The sequence below is a fragment of the Mercenaria mercenaria genome, chromosome 19 (genome assembly GCF_021730395.1).
Source record: "Mercenaria mercenaria strain notata chromosome 19, MADL_Memer_1, whole genome shotgun sequence".
In the NCBI taxonomy this organism is placed as follows: Eukaryota; Metazoa; Mollusca; class Bivalvia; order Venerida; family Veneridae; genus Mercenaria; species Mercenaria mercenaria.
This window is the reverse complement of record NC_069379.1, coordinates 9,587,598-9,608,875: the sequence shown is the minus strand read 5'-3', so window position 1 is coordinate 9,608,875 and position 21,278 is coordinate 9,587,598. Positions and strand designations below refer to the sequence as shown.

Sequence of the window (21,278 nt, the reverse complement as noted above, 5' to 3'; positions counted from 1 at the left end):
TAAGCCAAGCAGCCAGATAACATCGAAGTTCCGGATAAAAGTGACATCGTTGTTGCAGTCGGAGCTGGGGAGTATGGATCTTAGGATTACCCTGTTCTGCCTTTTTGCACTGGTATTAGTGTGTAATGTTACCCCAAAACATCAGTAGATGACTGCTTGGTCCCAAAACAAATGTTAACAGGTGCTTCTATCATGAATGCTTTCAAACACATAATAGCACTTAAGAAGCATAAAGAAATGCCCAATGCTAGCAAATCAACCCTGATTTATATGTTCTGCCTACTGGCCAGCCAAATCTCAGACATCGAACCAAATCCAGGTCCTTGCAGTGGCACCCAGTATCCTTGTGGTAAGTGCTCTGAAAATGTCTCATGGTCCCAGAAGGGCATATTATGTGATGACTGTGAAACATGGTATCACGCAGCTTGTGAAGGGGTAGGTAATTCCACATACAACAGGTTATCAGACTCTAAGTTTAGCTGGTATTGTTGTCAATGTGGTTCTCCTAATTATTCAGTTTCGTTGACTGACTCCCTCAATAGTCTTATTGATACTTCATATTATGCACCCCTCAATAATGATCATGATAATATCAGTACAAATGTAGACCACTCCTCTTTTCTTCAAGACGCTCCTTCAACCCCAAAAGCAACATCCACCCCCAACCCCAAAAGTAAGTCAAGGCCACCTAAAGTCAAACTCAATAACTCCGAGCGCCTCACTATTCTCAACATCAATTGTAGGTCCATAAAGAATAAAATACCTGACTTGCATCTAATGGTAGACCAAGTCAAACCTGATATTATCTGTCTCACTGAAACCTGGTTAAAACCTGACGTCAGTTCTTCTGAAATTTTTCCAGATACCCTAAACTATAGTGTCTGTAGGGATGATAGGTGTGGTGGACAGGGCGGGGGAGTGATGATTGCCATCTCTAAAGCGTTACTCAGTCAAGAACAACCTGACCTTAAAACTAACTGTAATATAACATGGTCAAAAATAACTTTAACTGGTATAAAAAACACTTATGTTGGAGCATACTATAAACCACATGAACTTGACGAACTATCATTGTCTGAACTGTGGTCATCCTTAAGTAAAATCCCGAAGGATAGCATAATATGGCTCCTCGGAGACTTCAACATGCCCGATATCAACTGGGTCAATGAAACACTCAAACCAAATTGTAAAAATAGAAGTCTCTATGAAGATTTTATGGAAAAACTGTCCCACCTAAATTTGGAACAGATGGTAAAAGTCCCAACCAGGTTGTCCAATACCCTTGACCTCTTCCTTACCTCCCACCCATCCCATGTCCACCTCGTCAAGACACTTCCCGGCCTTGCAACCTCTGACCATGATATAGTATTTCATGAGGTCAAAATAAACAGAGGGTGACCCATCCAGCCAAAGAGACTAATAAAACAATATCGGAAAACTAACTGGGAGGCGATCAGATCTGACATGCGCTCATTTAGTAGTAGTTTTATTAGTAAGGCCTATACAAACCCTGATGAGGCTTGGAACTCATTTAAGGATAGCTTAAATGAATCTTGTATCAAGCATATCCCTACTAAAATATCCAAATCCCGTGCCGACTTGCCTTGGTTAACTCCCAGAATTATCAGGCTTATCCACAAGCGTGATAAACTCTATCACAAACTCAACAAATCCCCAAATCAAGCTAAGAACCAGAAACTGAAGTCCCTAAAATCCTACATACAAAGGCAAATAAGAGCCTCCTACTGGTCATACATGGAAAACGTCATCTTTAGCCATGATTCCCAACCTGGTAGAAATAAGAAATTCTATAGCTACATCAAACATAACAAAAAAGAAAATGTCGGCATAGCCCCACTCAAATCAGATGGTTTCACCCATACTGATCCTGTCACTAAAGCAAACATCCTTAATAAGCAATTTGAATCAGTTTTCTCCCACCTAAGCCCCTAAGCCTTAAACATTTGTGCTCCAAACTGTTAACATCCCCTTCCTCCCTAATGGACCAAATAAATGTGACTCCAGAGGGTGTTGACAAACTCCTTCTTGGCCTATCCCCACATAAAGCGTCGGGGCCAGACGAATTATCCCCCCGTGTTCTCAAGGAACTTCATCAAGAAATCGCCCCCGTCCTTTGCCACATTTTCAACTTATCCCTAAATACAGGCATTGTCCCTCAAGACTGGAAAAAGGCAACAGTTGCACCAGTCTTTAAAAAAGGTCTCAAATCAAAACCCAGCAACTATCGACCAATCTCTCTGACCTGTATTGCGTCCAAACTCCTTGAGCACATCGTGGTTTCAAATCTTATGTCCTTCTTTGACAAACACAATATTATCAGCCAGTTCCAGCATGGTTTCAGGTCGGGTCATAGTTGCGAAACTCAGCTTATTAATTTTACCCAGGAACTTTATAGTAATTTAGAACAGGGCCAACAAACTGACGTCATCGTAATGGATTTTTCTAAGGCATTTGACAAAGTTGACCATTTGAGGCTAATTTACAAGTTACAATCCCTAGGTGTTAGTCCCCAAATAACTAATTGGGTCAAATCCTTCCTCTCTAATCGTACCCAGAAGGTCGCAGTTGAAGGTCACCTGTCCAGCGAACTTCCAGTCCTGTCTGGAGTTCCACAGGGGTCTGTCCTTGGGCCTTGCCTTTTCCTTGTATACATTAATGACCTGCCTGACTCAGTCAAATGTAAAACCCGTATGTTTGCAGATGACACCATCGTTTACCTCACTGTCAAATCAAATAATGACAGCATAGCCCTTCAAGAAGATCTCCATAAATTAGAAACATGGGAAAGAGTCTGGCAAATGGAATTTAACCCCGACAAATGTGAAGTCCTTAGAGTAAGTAGGAAGAGAAATCCCTTTATATATCTCTACAGGTTACACAATACAGAGTTAAAGTCCACCTCAACAGCTAAATACCTAGGAGTAACTATCTCCAATGATTTGAACTGGTCACAACACATAGAAAACATAACTTCTAAGGCAACCTCTTCCCTTCGATTTATTCAGAGAAATGTCAAGACAGATAACATAAAGGTCAAAGAAGCTGCATACACCACCTATGTCCGCCCCCAGCTAGAATACTGTTCAACTGTGTGGCACCCCTGGCAGAAAACCCTCACCCATAAACTTGAACGAGTCCAAAGGTCAGCAGCTAGGTATGTTATGAATGATTACAACTATACAAGCAGTGTAACTGAAATGTTGAAATCCTTAGAATGGAAAACTCTCCAGTACCGTAGGCTAAACTGTTCATTACTTTTGTTTTACAAAGTAAGGACCCAGACCGTTGCTATTGACCAAGGTTACTTGTCCCCCATTAGAAACCTGAACTACTTGATCCCTTATTCCAGCACTCAATACTTTGCTAACTCTTATTTCCCTAGAACCATCCGTCTCTGGAACTCCCTCCCCACATCAGTCAAAGCTAGCCCCAGCCTCAGTATCTTTACAGAGAGGCTAGCGGCTGTCACTATGTAATTCTTCCATTCTGTCCTATTTTAACTGTAGCATACTGTCCTTTTATCTTTTACTTTTAATACTGTAATATACTAAATTTCTTTAACAACTGTTTCTCTGACAGCGCCGACCAGTCATAATCGGAAATCGATTGTTGGTTGTAACGATGTAGATGTAGATGTAGATTGTATTTCTTGTAATTCGGCATCCTGTATAGTGAAAAATCACTATATATTGGTGTCAGAGTGGTTTTCGGGCCCATGTAGCAATACGTCAACTTTCCAAAGTTTTTGGGTGAGAGTAGGGTATTAGCGGCTCGAAATACATCGCCGCTATTGTCCAAAAATCCCCATTTCCCTAGGAATTGTCGTACTTAGTGTGTTTTTGACCACTTAGGTTATTTTATCCCCGGACCTTACGGGCCCGGGGCACTACCAGCTATAAACCTATAGCGTCCCGGGAGGTCATCCCGGTGAGGGGAATTTAATAGGGGAGATTGGAATAGGTTTCTTTAATATTTCTATTTTGTATTTGTGACTTTTTGGTATAAAGTAAGTCTATAAATTTGGGCAGGGAAACCGCTGCGCAGAACAGCTGCGCGCGGGACGCGGCGTGGTCCCGGCTTCCGGTTTCTTTGCGCAACCATATTGCTCATAGCTACCGTTCGCCTTCCGCAATATTATATTGTTCGCTGTTTGTTTTTGTATTAAATTGCTAAAATAATTGCTTTGTGACTTGTTTTGTATATTGTGTATCTACCATGGACCATCACACTCAAACGTCGGGTAGTACCGACCCGATCTTTATAAATTTTACCGAACTATACCACATGAGGTCGATGATCCCGGGTCTTTCCCGTGAGGGGGCAATAACAATTGCCAGGTATAGAAAGAAATATGGGAACATCTCTCATGACGCATTCATGCATATGCGTAACATAAAAGATAGGGAGAAAATTGTTAATAGAATTGTTTTTGTGGAGAATCTGGACTTAGTAAAAGTTATTGATTGGGAGGAGGAGTTAGAAATTGAGAGGGAGGTGGATAAGTGGCTATTCGATAAGGGTGGTCCATTTGACTGTGACGAATGTGCAGTCAAGGACCAGGGTCCGGCAGGGTCTATTGCACCTAGGATTACACCCTTAACAGGAGGCCAAACGAATTGGGGTACATTTGGCGGTACGCCAAAAACAAGCGGCTGCTCAACGTTCGTGCTTTAAGAGAGAGTATGGTGATAACGATTACACCCCCACCGGGGTATGGGGAATGTGACCCAAAGTCTGACGCCCCACCTATCTACGGTGAAAGCATCGGGGCTTATCAGCCTCAGTTTGGCCAACCCAGTACCTACCCGGTACCCCTGGATCCGCACGCCAGATTGGGTTTGCCCAACCCAGTTTGTATCCGGGTAATCAGGGACCCAGCGGTTATGTGCAACCTAAGGCCCCAACAAACCAAACTGGGGGTGCTACATTTACCATCTACCAGTCTAGGATGCAGCAACCTGCACCTATGGCCATACCCCCCACGTGGTTACCCCCAGGGGTAACAACCCGGAGACCTACAGAAGCTACTCCAAACTGGTACCCCCCATCCGCAACTCAGGCTAGCGGGGGAGCACCTCCTGTTACCCAATCTGCTGATAGGGCCTCACACACTGTCCCTACATCGTGGTACCCTCAACCCGCAACTCAGGCTAGCGGGGGAGCACCCCCTGTTAACCAATCTAGCTGGGGGCCACCCCCCGGGATACCGGGGGTCACTTCCCATGTAGATAACCAATACCATCCAAGCCCTCATACACCATGTCAATCAGGTCCGGTTTGGGATCCTACCAGGTGGTATATGCCACTTGGGTGTGAGGATAACCCTCATAAACAGCGTCGCTTTGATTCTTACGGGGTTCCTCACACAGGGATTCTACACCCGAGGTCTGAGGGCAGCTCCAATACACCAAACCATATAAGCCCAGATAGGAACAGTTTCAGGTGGACTATGTCTCCCGGAAATGAGGACAACGCCCATTCACAAAGTTACGTAGTCCAAGACCAGAATTCTAGCCTGCGTGATATTTCAGAGGAGAGTGGGGAAAACCCCCATTTGCAAAGTAACTCCGATTCATATATACCCCAGACTGTGGATACCGCATGGTCTAATTCGTCACCGCTTTTGCAGAACAGTGACTGGGTCTGGGAACTAATTTTGGGTCAGGGGGAAGTAGCTGATTTTGGGGACCCCAATCCATCTCATAGTTTGTATGGTCCCCAACAACCGAGGTCACCAGGTTGTTTTACAAAGCCACCCCTACGTCAGGCTTCTCTTGAGAAATGCTATTCCCAGCAATTATTAAAATAGAAATTATCATTAAACATTGTGCCAGAATTTCATTTAAATCTGTCAAAAGTTAACAGAGATAAATATAAAAACATAGCTATGGAGCTATAAAAGGCGTTGAGTATATTCTTTACGGTTCTAAACATTTGTTTGTTTGTTTTGTTTTGGGTTTAACGCCGTTTTTCAACAGTATTTCAGTCATGTAACGGCGGGCAGTTAACCTAACCAGTGTTCCTGGATTCTGTACCAGTACAAACCTGTTCTCCGCAAGTAACTGCCAACTTCCCCACATGAATTATCAGAGGTGGAGGACTAATGATTTCAGACACAATGTCGTTTATCAAATAGTCACGGAGAACATACGCCCCGCCCGAGGATCGAACTCGCGACCCCGCGGTCCTTAGACCAACGCTCTTACCTACTGAGCTAAGCGGGCGGGCATTCTAAACATTTGAGCGCGAAAAAATTGAATTATAAATGATCGGGTACTGTTATAAAAATACACTTCAGTAAAGACAGACGTACATAATTACCGCACAAAAATAACGTGTGAGTATCATACCGAAATGCAAAACAAAAATTTCGTAGAATTATTTTACACTTTCATACCGCGTGAACATTGTCCCATCTTTGCGCCGTGACCGTGAACGCACACAACACTGCCTGAACAAATCTGGTAGAATTGTGGATTATATCATTGAAAAGAAAAGAACTAAAATATTTTCTTTTACATGTAAGATTAAACTATCTTCAACTCATGCACACCAGATCTTTAATTCTTACCTATGCGATATAACAATGCTCATGTGTGAATAAAAAAGTAAAAATATCTTCGTTGGTATCTATCTATTTTTTTTTATTTATTCATCTATTTATTTTGTTGTTAAACTTCGAGACTGTCTCTTGATCTATAGAATAAAGTGTTGATGATAACTCAATTATTTCGACTGCTTGTTTGTGATACTTTAGAAACTCCACAACATTTTTTTCAAAATTCAAATTCATAAGGTACATGTACATGTTTTCTGAAAATTAGGCCAAAATAATCTCATTTTCAGCACAATAGTTTCTGTCTAAAATAGCTAAAATATTCATTTTATTACATCTTCATACTAAACACATACGCTATTTTTTATAAGAAATAACTTTATTTTGATGCGTTTTGTTTGCCTGGATGCGTATAAATGAGTAAAATCAGTGTTAGAAAATGACAATAATATGTATTTATAAAATTATTATAAGAATTGTTCCTATTTGTTGTTTAAATATGTGCATGATAAAATTTAACATTTTATAAATGTTGTTTAGCCAAAACAATATCTGATGAGAGAATACGGTCATTTGTTTTGTGTCTTTAATTCAACAGTCTGTTGAAATGACTGTACTACAAAGCTGAATGAAATTACTTTTGTTGCGTATCTACTTCAATTTACTTACAAAGAGTGTAAATTCCATACCTATTAGCACATATTTGATGTCATATGTCACTAATTAACAACAATATCCGAAGCAAAAAAACTACGAAATCAATGCTATCTCTCAAAACATCTCTCGGTATTCAGGGTAGATTAGCTTATCAGCCTCCTAGGTGGCTGAAAGATAAATATCAGCAGAGTAGAAGTGGAGATAACGCTTTAGGGCAGAATGAGTTAAGCAAGTTGGCCAAAACATTAAGCCCTGTAAAACAAAGCAAAAGATTGTGCAAGACAGATTATGATAATTTACACAAGGTATTTATCGAACCGGGTCAACATGCTGTACCTAGGCCTATTAAAAATCAGTCCCAAGATAAATCTGAAGATTCCTTATTGGAAGCCTTGGTAGAAAGTGCTTTATATACTGAATGTCAAACACAAAAGGTAGAGGCCGAGAGCAAATCCGCTCGTACCGAAGTTGAGGGAATTAATGCTAAACGGTCCCACTATACTAAGGAAAGGTGTCAGACCAGTAATGCAGAGTCCCTTGACCCGTTTCCTAATGCTAAAGTTGAAGGTCAGACCCTACATAACGAGGCTAAGGGTCAGTCCCTAAATACAAAGGTCGAGGGTCAGTCTTGTACTAAGGTAAAGGATCAGACTACCTATACAGAGGTAAAGGGTCAGCCCTCGTGTTATGTTGGGGCTCAGTTCGTTAACAGTGAGAAAGAGCTCTTGTATAACAGCGTGGGCCAGAACATTAAAAGTGAGGTTGAGCCCTTGTACACTGTCGAGGGTCAGTACACTAAAACTGAGGTTAAGCCCTTGTATAATCACATGGAGGGCCAGTATGATAAAACCGAAGTTGAATCCTTTTATACTGTTGAGGGTCAGTCAATTATTACTGAGGCTGAGGGCCAGTCTGATAAAACTGTGGTCAGTGGTCAGTCCCCGATAAGTTTGGTCAAAGATCTGTCCCGAGAGACTGAGGGCAAAGAGGAACAGTATCAAGATAGGAATGGTTACCGGCTTGATAAACCTGTTCTTTCGAATGATGACCTAGAACAGTTTTTTCAGTATCTGGATGAGAAACATCTGGAACTCTCACAAGAGGCTAATAATGCATCACCCGAATGTTCACCCTGTGGAACTGTGACCCACAGGGAGGATAATACCCTACATGTAATGGGGGTGGAGTAAGTCCCCAACTTAATTTACCACAGGGTACCGGGCCTACCACCTACTCCGAAAGCACGACATGCCCAGATATTCAGCCTAATCAAGGTGGAGAAAGTCTTTGTAAATTAGGTAAGGGAGAGGATAGTGCTGTTAAATGGCCGGATTGTCAAGGTGACCTTGCTTTATTCACAGAATCACACTGTGAAACTGTGACCAGTAGGGATGGGGATATTCTGCTGACGGAATCACCCTGTGGAACTGTGACCCACAGGGTGCGGAATATTCTGTTGTCGGAATCACCCTGTAGAACTGTGACACACAAGGAGGGGAAAGTTTTATTGTCAGAATCACACAGTGAAACTGTAACCAATAGGGATGGGGAAATTCTGCTGACAGAATCACCCTGTGGAACTGTGACCCACAGGGTGGGAAATAACCCATTGACAGAATCACCCTGCAGAACGGTGACCCAGAGGGAGTGGAATGCCCCATTGACCGAATCACCCTGTATAACGGTGACCCGCAGAGAGAGATATGGTCTGGCCATTTCCTCAGCAGTTGTTATGGGGACTCGAACAGCACCTTGTGGTACTGTGACCCACAGGGAGGGGAATGCCCAATTAACAGAATCACCCTGTGGAAATGTGACCCACAGGGAGGACAATATTCTATCGACAGAACCACCTTGTGAATCAATAACACACAGGGAGGGGAAGGCCCTACTGATAGAATCACCCTGTGGAACTGTGACCCATAGGGAGGGGAATATTCTATCGACAGAATCACCCTGTGAATCAAGGACACACATGGAAGGGAAGGCTCTATTGACAGTATCACCCTGTGTAACTGTGACACACAGGGAGGGGAATTTCCTATTGACAGAATCACCCTGTGTAGCTGTGACACACAGGGAGGGGAATGCCCTATTGACAGAATCGCCCTGTGTAACCGTGACACAGAGGGAGGGGAATGCCATATTGACAGAATCACCCTGTGTAACTTTGACACAAAGGGAAGGGAATGCCCTATTGACAGAATCGCCCTGTGTAACCGTTACACAGAGGGAGGGGAATGCCATATTGACAGAATCGCCCTGTGTAACTTTGACACAAAGGGAAGGGAATGCCCTATTGACAGAATCGCCCTGTATAAGTGTGACTTGCTGGGAGGGAAATGTTATCACCATTTCTTTAGCAGATGTTATGAAAACACTTACATCATGGGCAGTACTTCTAGCAGGGAATACAGGGGCAATACTTCCCGCGGATGTAGCAGAGTCACCTTTAGAACTGCCCTGTGGAAGTATGATCCACAGGGAGGGGAGTATTCCAATCATTCCCTCAGAAAATGTTACGGGGACGCCACTGGCCTCTGGAATAGCGGCTGACAGGGGAGGAAACATAACTGCAACATCTTTGGCAGAGGTAGTGGGGCCATATGGGGATTCACTCTGTGGAACTGTGACCCACAGGGAAGGGAATGTATTGAAAATACCTCCGGCAGCTTTGGTGGAATCTGGGGAATCATCCTTCAAAGCTGTCCAGGCCAGGCTAGTTTCCCAAGCGGATAATGGTCATGTGGGAGACCTGTGACATGGAAAGCCAAGTGATACGACAGCGCTCGTATCAAGTAATTGCGGGTTATTTACCCTTAGGTTCAAATACGGGTCTCAACCAGGGTTTGGTCGGCAAGGGTGACCTACCCGGTTGCCAAGAAACCTCACTTGTCTCACCCATGCCCCAATATCATGTAGGGCCAAACCTACGGTTGCCTCCAGCTGTTGAGGCTATATTGGAGTGTTCTGTAGGACTGGAGCCTGGTACAACTCTAGATGGGCAGAACCGGGTACCAGAACCTACAGACCAGTCCCGGTCGTCTGGTAAGTAGGGCTGGGTTGGTACCAGCCATTTGGGTGGGGGGAAGTCAGGGATCACCCTGATATATATATATATGGGGCGGTTTCTCTGGTTGTCGGGGATCACCCCTGATATAAGGTATGCGGACAAATGGACATACTATTTGCATTCTGTTTAAAAGGTAAATCGGGGATCACCCTGATACGTATATATAAAATGGTTTCACTGGTTGTCGGGGATCACCCCCGATGTAATGTATATGGTCAAGTGCACATATTAAATGCATTCTGTCTGAAGAGGTAAATCGGGGATCACCCTGATACGTATATACATTTTTGTATATATAAAATGGTTACCCTTGGTACCTTGGATCATCCTGATATAAATCAGGGATCACCCTGGTACATATAAAATGGGTACTCTGGTTGTCCCAATGTATTATGTATAAAATATATATGCAGTCTATCTAAAAGGGGTACTCCAGTGTGTCAAAGCCAAATATTTCTTACTCTGGCATAGACGTACAGGGATGTACTTTAAGATTGAAGTTGAAACCTTTCCATATGAGTGAGGGTCAGTAGAACCCAGTTTTGACCAAGGTTAGTAATTTGCCCTGTAGAACACTGGGACTTCATCTCCATTGGCAAAGTAGGTCTAAGACTTTGGCCTGTTTATTTGGGCTAATGATTTTCCCTTTAACTTAGTGCCAGACCTTGGCCCCATGCATTCTACAATGATGCAGTGTAGATTGCTTCTGACAACTCGCCAGGATTAATAAATTCCCGAGGAGGATTGGATGGTACCCTCCTAGGGAATTTAGGTCCTGTATGCCCGGGGTGCCCCCCGGGACATATGAAATACAGATTAAGACTACTGGCAATATGCTGAAGAGCTAGTATTTCCCATATCCTAAATATATATCTGTCTGCACTGCTTTCAGGGACCCACTGATCTCGTTAGCCATGCAGTGGCTGCATACTTACCCGTACCACTCTTTCAGCGTAAACAATGAGGCAGGAAATTACGACACCGACCAGTTAGACTGGTTAATCTATAGAGTATTCCACGGGTCGTTACTGTGTGAATCAAACCTTTCACATTTGCCCGTCGTGGAATATTTGTTTAATGTCTTATCCCTTTGGCATCATTGCTGTTGATGCCACACCTCCTGGGGTTCCCCCCAGGATCCCTAATGACCAGCCTATAGGGTATTCTACGGGTCGTTACTGTGCGAATCAAACCTTTCACGTTTGCCCTTTGTGGAATACTTGTTTAATGTCCCATCCCTTTGGCATCATTGTTGTTGATGCCACACCTCCTGGGGTTCCCCCCAGGGTCCCTAATAACTAGAAGCTGTGGAAATGCTAACAGGTTGTTTTCCTGAAATGAAACAAACAAAGTCAGATCATGGTGCTCTACCTTTCAGTTATTTAATTATTATGTCACCCGTTTTATTTATGTTGTTCAAGAAGTCATTACACTTCTGGGGGTTGCTTTATCTTATTCTCGTATGCAGGCTGGGTCAAACACTTAAAACATGCTGGAGTTATGATGTATTCTAGAAACCTAACGCCGTTCAATTGTTAAAGATTAATTGCAGAGTTGTCCCTGTTGTTTTATTTGATTTCTACCTATGTTTTCTTTGGGACGCTGGTTACTTTAGGTATACCCTTCTTTATCCACCGGGGCAATATATACCCCCGGGGGTTACTCTTAATGAGGCATTTCATGCATTCTCGCCTGGAAGCCAAACTTGGCTTGAATTTTTGGTTAACTAGGCTCTTGCCTACACCTAGGTTAGTAGGTCACAGTGCTTCACAGTAGCACACTTATAAGCCAGGGTTAATCCCCGACATCAGCCTTACCCCCGGGGAGTCACTAATATTCAACCCCGGGGACCTGGTTTATAAGAAAGGGAGGAGTGTAGTGAATTGTGGCCTTTGATCAGCGATGGAAGGGGTCGCCGACCTGCAGAAGTGACGTCACCGAAGCAGCACGCGGGGATTCCAGCCAACCAGCGTCAGTTGAGTCCAAGCATTCCTATTGTGTAGACGTGTTTTGCATTGCTCTTCATCGATCTGCTCCAGCCTCGAGAATATCGGCTGTAAGTAGTGGTTTCTGTGTTTGTACTGTCCATCCTTGGTATCTGTTAAGCTAAGCAGCCAGATAACATTGTATTTCTTGTAATTCGGCATCCTGTATAGTGAAACATCACTATATTACTGTTGCAAATGAAAAATGAAATAAAATTTCAATAATAATCCCCTTAAACTTGAATATAAATCTAGTAGAGACAAAACTACACAGGCTTGTGTAGTTGGTTTCTAATAATTTCTTTTAATTATCTATATAATCTTCTTCTATATGTATAACACATGTATCAATCTGTCATCATGTAAACTATGGTACAGTCTTTTTAAATGTATCTTCACTTTACATATACATACTATCCCTGAATGGAATATTACTGAATGTCTCTGAACACATAAATAACTGTTTATCATCAAACCACTCAAGACGTGTAACATGTCGGGGTCTGAAACATACATAACAACAATAGTAAAAGATAGGTATGATATCAAACGGATATCATACAGATAATCATATATCATACATACAATAGATATCATACATACTATAGATATCATACATACAATAGATATCAATTATTCTATAAACCATACCGCTTTACTTGAACATTTACATTATAATAAGTAGAACCATTAATCTATCTGTTGTTCATTTAGAAGTTATCGGTTGTACATTAATTACACAACAGATTATAAATGATTTAAAAACAATATAAAACATATATCACATCATTGTTATCTAGCGGTCCAGTGATCTGTATAGTGGCCAATACCTAGTGTTTCAAGTAACTGGCAAACTGCACTGATCTTGACTTCAATCACTCTATTCCTTCATACTAAAACACAATATAGCATACCTTATTTGTAGAATAAACATCCACATTACATGTAACAACACTCTCCAGTCTCCTGTCTGCTCACACCTGTGCTTGTATACCAGTACCCACAAGAGATGTAACTGTGTTGTAATGTGAATTATGTGATATTCATGCTAGATGTTAAAACAGAAGTAAATGGCAGTTGTAGACCTGCGATTACAGAACTTTACGCGGATTTCAGAATGACCTTTCTATTTAAAACGCCCTATGCTAATAAATAAATAAAAGGTTTAAAGGCCCATGATGTTGACAAATCTGAAATACGGGATGAGTTAAAATATTAAATGTTCAACATAATGCAAGTGTAAAAATGACACTGCTACATAAATGGTTCACACTGTCACAATTTTCCTGATTGCGAAACGTAGAAATAACTGAGAAGCACCAAATAAGTAAGGACCACTATAGATCGACATAATTTTCCTCACAAAACTGCTATGTCTCTGTAAAAAACTTTATTAATGCAAGAAAAAAATCACAATGCATATTTTTTCTTTTAAACCCAACTTCAAAGAAAATCCAGTATAAAGTAGAAAATATTAAATAATGATATATTTACTTAAGCTACCTTTGATAAATATGTTAATATATGTTACATTTTCATAAGCTGTTTCACATCATTCTTATAATTCATCATATTAGTTTACTTAAATGAATGATATTGCGATAAACCTCTAAAAAGTACACCGGCTATAATTCCACAGAGTCCGGCTATAACAAAATCCTGGGGAGAACCCAGATAGCTCTACTTTTTCTTCGAAAAATCGATTTATATTTTAAGTTTGAATCAAATCTATTTAGTAATAACTGAGATAGAGCAAAAGTGCATCACAGATTGAACCTAAAATTCTAATAAAAAGGGGACATAACTCATATCATGTTGGTGCCATTATTATAAACCTAGTGCCATATGATGCGAGTGACGAAGTGTAACAAATGTTTTAAAGTGACATTATGCGCATCTTATTGCACATAGTGTGTTTTTGGTGAATGTTTAATTTACGGTTGCTGTGCATTTATATGTGTTAAATTAACGATAACGCCACATAAGTACTTGAAGTTGATGCTTTAGAAATAAAGAAATCAGTCTAATAAAATAATAGTTCTTTTCTTCAGTCTTCTACGCAGTGATCTCCTTTACCTAAAGGTAGAGATTTCTGAAGGTGAAGGGAAGCAACTCCTGCGTGCAGTTTGACTTTTCTTAAGAAGACTGCCCCAGTCAAAATAAGAAAAGTCATATCTGGAAAGCTATTATTTCGTACTGGTAACCGGAAGAGATTGGTATATTGGGTTTAAAGCTTTAATTTCCTCCACCCTTTTTACGCACATATCTATTTCAGCTGGATCTGTACTTGAAAAATGCGCATAATTCCACTTTAAGTTTGAATAAAATCCATTGAGTAACAACAGAGTTATGGTGAAAAAAGCAAAACAATTAAACTGAAAAATTAAGTGAAAGGGGATGTTATTTACAAAAATATTTGTATGGCCCTTGGGTCATATGATGAGGACAATGTTGTGGAAGAATATTTAAGTTTGAATCAAGTTCATTAAGTACATGTGTAACAACAGAGATATAGTGAAAGTGCATCAACATTAACCTGACATTCTAAGTAAAAAGGGGGCATAATTCATAAAATATTGGCATAAGAGTTATGATCCTTGTGTCATATGATGTGAATGATGATGTGGTATAATTATTTTAAGCTTGAATCAAATCTGTTTGGTAATATAAGTTACAGAGTGAAAGTGCATCTAAACTTTAACATGAACTTTTAGATAAAAAGGGCACAAACCACGAAATATTGGTGCCAGAGTTATGGCCCTTTTGTAAAATGATGTTGGTGATGAAGTGAAACAACTATTTTACGTTTGACTCAAATACCTTCTGTAAAAAGTGAGATGTAGTGAAAATGCATCAAAATGTCCCGAAAATTCTAAGTAAAAAGGGGGCATAATTCATAAAATTCTGGTGCCAGAGTTACAAACTTGTGACATATTATGTGAGTGATGATGTAGAACAACTGTTTTAAGTATGAATCAAACCCATTTATAAAAGACTGAGAGCCAAAATGCACCAAAACTTTAACCTGAACTTCTAAGTAAAAAGGAGGATAATTCATAAAATATTGGTGCAAGAGGTTCGGTCCTTGTACCATATAATGTGGGTGATGATGAGAAATAACTTTTTTAAGTTAATCCATCAAGTAATTACAGAGATAAAGAGAAAAAGAGACAGTGCATCAAAACTTTAATCAAGGTGTGGACGCGGAAGGACGCCGACGCAGACACCAGGGCGAGTAGGATAGCTCTCCATATACTTCCTATAGTCGAGGTTACAATTAGCACAATTAAAACAATTACCATTATATCATAGTTTTTATTTTTTTAAAGGAAACCACATGCATTATATTGTTTACACGTTTTCTTTCTATTTTACATTTCTTTCTCCGAAGATAATGATCAGATCCATAGGAATGGCCTCATTTCCCTCAAATCAAAATCCAGTGTATAGTCTGCCCGCAAAGCTCAATAGGGTGAGCGCAGATCTACGGATCACGAAGTCGTAAGTTCGATCCCAAGTCTCCATGATCATTAATTTTATAAAAAGACTTTTTGTCCGAAATCTTCTTGCTTTACCTCAAATTCATGTTTGCAGTTACTTACGGAGAACAGACTTGTACTGGTGCAGAATCCAGGAACACTGGTTAGGTTAACTGCCTGCCGTTAAATAACTAAACTACTGTTGAAAAATGGCATTAAAACCAAAACTCACAAAAACACAATAACCCAATGTACGGATGGATGCATAAAACAAATAGCGGTGAAGAACATGCTATGTGAAATCATCTCGCAGTTGTCTGTCTCAAAGTTTACATACTAAGTTCTGTAAATTGCAGGACATTTATTTAAATAACAATGTTACAACCACAATTAATGGTAATAAAGTGAAAGTCTGAACGCCTGGATAACTACCAGAATACAAGTGCGAACATTAGGTCATATTTACCACTGACAAAGGTTAATGATACATTTTATGGGATTATCAAAATTTCATGTACATGATATATATAACATGGATAGATTCCAACCAATAAATAATGATTTTTTTTTATATTCTTTCACCGGGGGATGCAAACCTGATTTTTTCCTCTAACTAATTTTGTTTCTCTTCTTACAACAACATTGTATGTCTTAATTATCACATTGAAAGCAAGTCCAATAAGGTTTACATGAATAAATACATACATGTATATCATTTTAAAAGATAAAAAAAAAATGTTTATACTAAGAACAGCGAAAAACTTAAAAGTTAATATGATAGTACATTTGAAAGCATGTACAATTTTTTTTACATCTATAGATAATTATAATCATTTTTTATATCAAGAACAGTGATAAACTTTAAAACCAAAACTGGAATTCATAGTGAACATTAAATATACTGGCCATGGCTTTTCATACTTATATAATAGAGGCCTGTATAAGGCCACTTCCCAATCCAGAAATATACTATTTTTCCCCAACTGTGGCAGAGAAATTTCCCAAAATGCAAGGTAAGATTTTCCAAATTCATGCCAACAGATGGTTAAAATTTTGTTTACATTTTAGTATTGCCAGAGGAAGCGTACGTTTGTCTGGTATTGATATCGTGTTGCACTATATCCTAACAGTGCACAGAACCACGTGTGACACATTCCAATTACATTAAGTCTGATCCGTTATGTTCCATGGCCTGGATTTTAGTCCGTGTTACAGGGGAGATAAATTTCAGTATTTACTTCTGGTTGATTATTTTTCCCAAAATGCACAATTATCCGCATAAATTTCCAATTTGAACCTCTTTCATTCTGATGAAAAGCCCTGACCTCTTTATCAAGTATAAATCCTGTTTAAAACTTTGCATTAAATCAGAAATTAAGAGGCAAGACCTTCAAGAAAACACGGATAAAAGCCTGACACCTGTTCATTGATTAACAAGAAGTCTAAAAAAATACTAAGTCAAAGAAGTCATACAGGTAATGTTATCACAACTAGAAAGAAGGTAAAAAATTCTAAAAGGTCAAAGAAGAAGTAACTAACAAGAGGGCCATGATGGCTATAAACGATCACCTGTTATCTTGAACTTAAGGACAAGTAAGGTCAAAAAAATATCTATATCATAAGAACATAACAATCAAAAAAGAATTATAGAAAGAAAAATATAGTTGAAATTTTCTAGTAATAAAACAAGATTTAACTTTGTGTCATACAATGCACATGCAATATCTAATCTCTGGTATCTTTAGAAAATTTGAAGATTTCTAGTACAATCAAGTACCCTGGGAGGTCATTTGACCCCAGGGCATGATTTGAATAAATTTGTAAAAGTCTAACAGGCAATACTACATGTCAAATATCTAAGATCTAGGCCTTCTGGTTTATTTTTAGAATTTTTTTAAGATTTTTCTATGTAAAATCAAGTGACCCCTAGGGCGGAGTCAATTTTGACCCCGGGGGACAAGGTTTGAACAAATTTTGTAGAGGTCCACTAGGCAATGATACATGTCAAATATCTAAGATCTAGGCCTTCTGGTTTATTTTTAGCAAATTTATGAAGATTTTCCTATGTAAAATCAAGTGACCCCTGGGGCCGGGTCAATTTTGACCCAGGGGGTCATGATATGAACAAATTTTGTAGAGGTCCACTAGGTAATGCTACATGTGAAATATCTAAGCTCTAGGCCTTCTGGTTTATTTTTAGAAAACTTTTGAAGATTTTCCTATGAAAAGTCAAGTGACCCCTAGGGCGGGGTCAATTTTGACCCCCGGGTCATAATTTGAACAACTTTAGTAGAGGTCCACTAGGCAATGCTACATGTCAAATATCTAAGCTCTAGGGCTTCTGGTTTTTGAGAAGAAGATTTTTTAAATATTTTCCTATGTAAAATCAAGTGACCCCTGGGGCGGGGTCAATTTTGACCCCGGGGGCCATGATTTGAACAAATTTTGTAGAGGTCCACTAGGCAATACTATATGTGAAATATCTAAGCTCTAGGCCTTCTGGTTTATTTTTAGAAATTTTTTGAAGATTTTCCTATGTAAAATCAAGTGACCCCTGGGGCGGAGTCAATTTTGACCCCTGGGTCATGATTTGAACAATTTTAGTAGAGGTCCACTAGGCAATGCTACATGTCAAATATCTAAGCTCTAAGGCTTCTGGTTTTTGAGAAGAAGATTTTTTAAGATTTTCTTATGTAAAATCAAGTGACCCCTGGGGCGGGGTCAATTTTGACCCCGGGGTCATGATTTGAACAAACTTGGTAGAGGTCCACTAGACAATGCTTCACACCAAATATCTAAGCTCTAGGTCTGCTGGTTTTTGAGAAGAAGATTTTTCAAGTTTTTCCTTTCGGTTGCCATGGCAACCAGTGTTCTGCATGGAATTCAATTCTTTGAACAATTTTGAAAGGGGGCCATCCAAGGAACATCCCTATGAAGTTTCATCAAAATTGACCTGTTGGTTTAGGAGGAGATGTTGTTTAAAGGAAAGTGTGGACGGACGTACAACGGACGGACGGACGCCGGACGGTGAGCGATTACAATACCTCACCCTGAGCACAAAGGTACCATCCATGTTGTACCACAGAAAAGTGGCCGCGGTTTTTCCCGACGGCCAATAATAAAAATGTTACTAAAAATATGCTATTTATAGTAACGTAAAAGGGAAGTAATTAAAAAAAAATATTGTAAGTGAACAAAAGAAGGATCTGCCAAATAAATCTGTTGACATAAATGAAATTTCAGATCAGTATCTTCATTAGTTACGGAGATATACCCATTTTAATTTGAAACAAAGGGAGGTAATTTGACATAAAATCAGTCCATAGTTATCTACCCTTATTGGCTCAGTCCAACTAATGACAATAATGAAATTTCAAATAAGTCCTATAAGTACTTACTGATAATATAAATCCAGTTTGATAACAATCAGGGGAGGTAATCAGATATAAAATAACTCTGAACCTATGCTTTGATCTGACTTGTCATGGAATCCAAGATTTCTTGTTGTTGAAGTTATTTTGGAAGTTTGTACCAAATAAAACCATAAATGAAGTCTCTATATGGCTGCAAAAGCCAAAATAGCCAATTTTGGACCTTTAAGGGGCCATAACTCTGGAACCCATGATGCAATCTGGCCAGTTGAAGAAAGGAAGCAAGATCTTGTGGTGATACAAGTTTTGTGCAAGTTTGGTTAAAATGAAATCATAAACGAAGCTGCTATTGTGCAGACAAGGTCAAAATAGCTAATTCTGGCCCTTTCAGGGGCCATAACTCTGGAACCCATTATGAGATCTGGCTGGTTCAACTAAGGAATCAAGATCTTATGGTGACACAAGCTTTGTGCAAGTTTGATTAAATTCAAATCATAAATGAAGCTGCTATTGTGCAGACAAGGTCAAACTAGCTAATTCTGGCCATGGAATCTCGCCAGTTCAAGAAAGGAACCAAGATCTTATGGTGATACAAGTTATGTGCAAGTTTGCTTAAAATAAAATTATAAATTCAAATCATAAATGAAGCTGCTATTGTGCAGACAAGGTCAAAATAGCTAATTCTGGCCCTTTCAGGGGCCATAACTCTGGAACCCATAAAGGAATCTGGCCAGTTAAAGAAAGGAACCAAGACCTTATGGTGATACAAGTTGTTTATCAGTTTGGTAAAAATCAAATCATAAATAAAGCTGCTATTATGCAGACAAAGTCAAAATAGCTAATTTTGGCCCTTTCAGGGACCATAACTCTGGAATCCATAACGGGATCTGGCCAGTTCAAGAAAGGTATCGTGATCTTATGGTGATACATTTTGTGTGCAAGTTTGGTTAAAATAAAATCATAAATGAAACCACTATCGTGCAGACAAGAAATTGTTGATGGACGGACGGACGGACTGACGACGGACGACGGACGAAGGGTGATCACAAAAGCTCACCTTGTCACTATGTGACAGGTGAACTAAAAAGAAAAATAATCTTACAAGGTATAGATATGTTAAAATACACCTAAAAATTGGAGATGTCATCCATGTTGTACCACAGAAAACTGGTCTCGTGTTTTCCCTACGGTCAATAATAAAAAAGTTACTAAAATAAGCTATTTATAGTAAAGTAAAAGGGAAGAAATAAAAAAAAAACTAGAAAATGCTTTTGTAAAAAAGCGCATGTCTCACCCAATGCAAAGTCCTATAGGCAAGAAGTCAATAGGGGTCAGGAGCGGAAGTCAAAGAGACACTGATGGTTGGCTGCAATAGGGATCATCTACTTGGCATGTCCAGTCATCCCGCTAAATTTCAACACTCTTGGCCTAGTGGTTCTCAAGTCACTGTTCAGGCTCCTGTGACCTTGACCTTTGATCAGATGACCTCAAAATAAATAGGGGTCATCTACTCTGCATGTCCAATCATCCTATTAAGTTTCAACATTGTAGGTCAAGTGGTTCTGAAGTTATTTCCAAAATATGATTTTACATGAACAGGCCACTGTGACCTTGACCTTTAATAGACTGACCCCAAAAACAATAGGGGTCATTTACTCTGCATGAACAATCATCCTATGAAGTTTCAACATACTGGGTCGAGAGGTTCTCAAGTTATTGATTGGAAATGGTTTTCCATGTTCAGGCCCCTGTGGCCTTGACCTTTAACAGAGTGACCCTAAAATCGTTAGGGGTCATCTACTCTGCATGACCAATCATCCTATGAAGTTTCATCATTCTGGGTCAAGTGGTTCTCAAGTTACTGACCGGAAATGGTTTTCAATGTTCAGGCCCCTGTGACCTTGACCTTTCACAGAGTGACCCCAAAATCCTTAGGGGTCATCTACTCTGCATGACCAATCATCCTATTAAGTTTCAACATTCTAGGTCAAGTGGTTCTCAAGTTACTGACCAGAAATGGTTTTCAATGTTCAGGCCCCTGTGACCTTGACCTTTGACGGAGTGACCCCAAAATCAATAGAGGACATCTACTCTTCATGACCAATCATCCTATGAAGTTTTAACATTCTGCGTCAA

The 21,278-nt window shown here is 39.9% G+C and overlaps 1 protein-coding gene across 1 annotated transcript in view; it reads right to left on the bottom strand.

Annotated features, from left to right (window-relative positions):
• The window catches only part of LOC123542148 (zinc finger protein 728-like), a 93,993-nt gene that overhangs the window by 18,869 nt on the left and 53,846 nt on the right, over positions 1–21,278 (bottom strand). The gene's annotated exons all lie outside the window — the stretch shown is intronic.